We start from the raw sequence: 5180 nt of genomic DNA, 5'->3' as shown, positions 1-5180 counted from the left end.
TCAAGATGCTATTTGAAGACAACTTATATGAGCATCTACAACAATCTCATACAGCCGGTAAATAGCATGGATTTGTGGTCTAGAGGTGAAGATTCCCCCATTCAGCCTCCTCAATACTCAAGACAGCCTGGTAGGCTAAGAAAACAAGAAATAAGGCTGCTTATGAAAAGCAGAAAGATGGTGTCACTGTGAGGAAAAGGATGCAAAAGTCTCTAAGGTGTGGCAACTGTGGACAACAAGGCCACAATAGGAAAACATGTCAAAGACATTTGCCATCGAAGGAAAAAGCTACTGCTGCTGTGAGTAAAAAGAGGAAACTCAATACTGAAGAAGGACAAGCTGCTCAAACACAGGCAAGTTTCCTAAGTTTGAAACTTGTAATTTGACTTGCATGATATTCTAACTTTACATTTTTATTGTTGGTGCAGCCCAAGCAGCGAAAACCTCCCATGACCAAGAATGAGCTGAGACAGAAAATTAAACAAAGGAATGAGTATATGAGGGTAACTATTGTTTATCATGTTTTTCATATTTTGAATCAAGCTTCAAAATTTCCTGAAGAACCAACTTGGTCAAAGTTATTATGTTGTGTGTGTACTATGTAATGAGAATACATCTTGCCAAATTGTCATATGTTATGTATATATTACCTAAAGGATTGAGCATATGTTGAATGTAGGAGCCTTGAATGTATGTAGTGTAATAAATGCTTAAATCATATATGGTTGCATTGTTGTGTGTCCAGTTAAGGAAGGCTGAGTTGAAAGCTAGCAAGGCTGCTCCAAAGAGAACAAGGCCTGTTGAAGCTGCATCTACCCAGCAAAGTTCAAGGGCAGCTGGATCTGCACCTACAATTTCAAGGTCTGTACAAGGTCCCAATGCATCGACCAACAAGGTTGCAGCATCAAGAACCTCTCAAAGGATTAGACAGAACTCGGGTAAAGGAGCTGGAAAGTAGTTATGTTTGTGAAATTTTATAGATTTCATATTAGTTAGCCCCAACATTTATGCATCATATTGTTGGGCAACCTTGTGTTTTGTGACTTGGTTGCTAGCTCTAATCTTTTGATAAGATGATTAGAGCTAACATATTAGTACTTGAACAATTTGACATTTGATGATGTAATGTTGGTTTTTGGTAAATTAGTTGGTTTGTTATTGGCTTGCTAATATTGAAGATACAATGTACTTTTCAGTATTATGAATGTAGGTCAATGTTGGATTCCCATTTTGTGTTTCAGTATACTTTTGTGTTTCAGTGTGGAGGGAAGTGGTTGTATTTTGGAGGGATTTTTGGTTGAGAACAAGGAAATTGAATTAGGGGTGTTAAAGGAATTTCTCCTTTCATCCAGCTGAGTTAGCATTGAAAAATATAACCAGTCAGCAACTTAACCACTGATTTAGACGACCACTTAACGGATGGACCTAATTGTGTGACATTGGAAAGTTCTTGGAGTAATCGATTGAAATTAAAAGATAATAGAGTAAACTGTCGAGCGCATGAAAGATAATGGAGTGACTAGTAATTTCTCCTAAAAAAAATCCCAACAACTGTAGAATCTACCAAAAAAGCCAAATTTTCGTTTAAGAATTGTGTTGATACCCCCGAATAGCTATTCTCATCACACTTTGCTTGACCAAAATTCTGATACAGAGTTAATAACTAATAGAGACAAAAAGACGAAGACACAACACCATACCTACCAAGGAGGACATGAAGGGGTCACATAATCACCATGCAAAGGAAAACTACATAGCACCTCTAAGGAGAATGTCGGTGAGTCGTGGCCTGGTTGGCTAAGTAGATTAACTGACAATTTTGAGGTTATGAGTTTAAACCTCACTGACATGTGTAAGGTGCGTGATTTTTATTAATATATATATATATATATATATATAATTAAAAAAAAACAACATCAATATCACGACACTTAGTATTTTTGATAGGAAAAAACGGTGATTGGGTATGTTCATCTGTAGTAGCGCATGAAAATGATGGACATTGACACTTGTCTCTGTTTTAGAACCACCACAAATCACTTTCAGTCATTTCCAGCAAATACCTTGGACAACTGTTTTTCTCTAAGAATGTCACAATGTCTCGAAGAGGCGCTAACAATATTCACAACATTAGCAACTGATGTGAAGAAAGCACCAACAATGGTATGTTTCTCTGCTATAATGTCAATGCTAACAGAAGATGATGTGCAAAACAGTAGACATAGAAAGCAATTGGATTCTCTTTCAAAATAAGTGTCTTTAAGCTGTCAAGTACTCACTCATATTATTTGCTCCGTTGAAGCCTTAACCACGTGAACTTGATGTGCTCAAAACATTTTTCTGAAGCAATGCATCAATAACTTCTTTAAGTGTTATGGTAGTGGTATTGACAATATGTTCAATGTCAATAATACGTTCAATCACACAACCATTCTTATCCACATAAATAAACATTATAGCCATATGCTATTCTATGTAAACATCTCTATCTTTATCAACTAGAATTGACAACAATGCATTATCCATGTCTCTAATCGTAACACATTTATTGTTCCGAATGTAACACCATTTACCATGTCTTTTGGAATCATTAGTGATGTCATTTCAAGGTTTCATGGAGCCTTTTTTAATTTCACAACTTTGACTTGTTTATCATGATCAACAAGAAATTCATTGTAAAAGCTCAAGAAAGTTATCTTGATTGCTTGAATTTTCTAATTTATCATGACCATGAACTTTTCATAGAGGAAACTGTATACAATCACTGATGTATTGTTGGATTGCTTAGCATACTTGTCGATAATATATCAAACGTGTATTCTTTTATTCGTTTGATCTTCACACTTTTTCAAAGCTTGGTTATGGAAACTTTTGAGGTCACCGACATGAGCATATAACCTTTATGTCTTCTTCCAATATCAATAACCATCTTATGATTATTTGGGGACTTCCTTATCTCTCCCACTTTAAATCAATAATAAGTGAAGGAGATCAAAGAAGAATCAAAACCTTGATGGCTAGGAAATCACATTAACACACAAATTACAGGGATAATTATTGAGATTGCAAAAGGTATGTTAGTACTTTTAATTTCTTTCAACTACAATATGTATGTCGTGAAGTAAATAGTGTTGCAAATAGACTAGCCTACTTTGCTACATACAATAATTTGGATGTTTTGAGCTTAGAAGAGACACCTGCTTTGCTACATGTTTTGAGCCTACTTTGCTACATGCAAATATTCTTCAGGATGTTCTCTACGAGGATCTTTGTAATAGTTTTTATGTAGTTCAGGGTCTAGGTTATATGTCCCCCCCCCCGAGATGCAAAAATTTTAATTCAATAAACGAAACCAAGCGTGGGGTTAAGCCTCCTAGCTAGGCTGGGTTCCTTAAAAAAAAAAAAACACTTTGTTCACCCTTCAAAATATTTAAATCACCTAAAGTTCCTTATCTACCCTTTAATTACAATGTTTAATAAAGAAAAAAGATTAAAATTAAACCCATAGATGAGGCTGTGCAGCTGTGCCAAACCTAATCGTAGAAATTGTATCTATCTTGTCAATATAAATATAAATCATTTTGAAGTTCTGATTATACTCTTGATGAAACGAATGTTGTATGAGGGTTTTAGCTTTGCTTAATCAGTGTTAATACTCTTTCTTTCTATTTGCTCTTGTTTGTCTCTCCATCAACATTGTTTATATAGGGTTGATTGGGGTGATCTTGGATCAGTTGTATGATTTAGGAGAAACATGATTGGGCTGATCAAATATAAGTAATTATAATATAATTGAGTTTGATTGACAACTACTATCAAAAGAGAGATAAAGAGATAATAGGATGGCTGAGATCTATATATGTTGACGGAATTGATGAAAAAATTTCCAGGAAGTTCATCTCCTTAATGGTGGAACTGCCGTGAATATGATTTTTATTATTATTTTTTTTGTTCTTTTTGTTATTCTAGAACAAAGGTAAAATTGGATTAACATAGATAATATTATGATGTAGGGTGCACAAAATATTTTGTAGGCTAGCAATAGCCGTACCTAAAACCAATTAATCCTGTTAAAGTATGATGTAGGGTGCACAAAGTATTTTGTAGGCTAGCAATAGCAGCACCTAAAACCAATGATGTTAAAACATCTTTAACAGACTCTCTCATTTGACTCTTTAATTATTTTAGAGAGCGTATTTAGTTTTTCTGGATGTTTTAGGAGCTCCAGCAGACTAGCCAAACTTGAGCTATTATAACTTTTTTAGTTAGTGAGATAACTCAAATAATGCTAGTTATAATTTATTATATTCTTTTTAAGATATTTTAGGTGATAAACTATTTAATCTTTATTTGAAGAATAATATTAATGTAATGTTAGCTAAAATAGAGAGCATTGATGCATACACATTTCTAAAATGACTAGCCAAAATAACATTTTATAATTTGACGAAAATTTAACTCAAATATGACTAACATTGCTAAAGATACTCTTAGGATTTTAGCTTGTTAGTAGTTGCAGCTTATGTATAATATATACGACTATTATATTACAAATCTGAAGACCGAAATTCATATTTAAATTTCTATAGTCTCGATATGTTTACGATGTTTATGTTGAAATTTTTAATTCTCGGATCATCGATATTTCCTCAAAACCCGATATTTTAGTTATTGAGCACATTTACGTTTTTTATCAATTACACGACTCTGTACAACCTCTGAAGTAGGAAACCCTTCTAGTGAGGACCTTTAAGTTGAGGACTTGGTGATGACTTTTCGGTTTATGGTTTAGAAGACCTATTTTTCGATCACATCTTGACATCTCATCCATTCAGTTTTTAAGTCTATATGTGTAGATCAACTCTACAAATTTTCAGCTAAATCGGTGATCGTTAAGGTAACAAACTAGATCAAATTAATGGACGAACCAAATATGTCAAACAAGAACCGTTCAAGTTCATAATTAATAAATCACACTTATGAATGTCTTAACGATTTTCAATATGGCTGAAAATTTGCAGAAATGATCTACTCATAAATACCTATAAACTGAACAGTCAAGATATGAATATAAGATCGAAAGGTGAGATAAACCGAAAGGTCCTCGTCAAGTCTTTAACTCAAGGGTCCTCACTAGAAAGGCTCTCCTAATTCAATTTTCAGAAAAGAAAAAACCACAC

This window comes from Fragaria vesca, linkage group LG6, assembly GCF_000184155.1.
Source record: "Fragaria vesca subsp. vesca linkage group LG6, FraVesHawaii_1.0, whole genome shotgun sequence".
Classification (NCBI taxonomy): domain Eukaryota; kingdom Viridiplantae; phylum Streptophyta; class Magnoliopsida; order Rosales; family Rosaceae; genus Fragaria; species Fragaria vesca.
Note: the sequence above shows the minus strand (reverse complement) of the source record.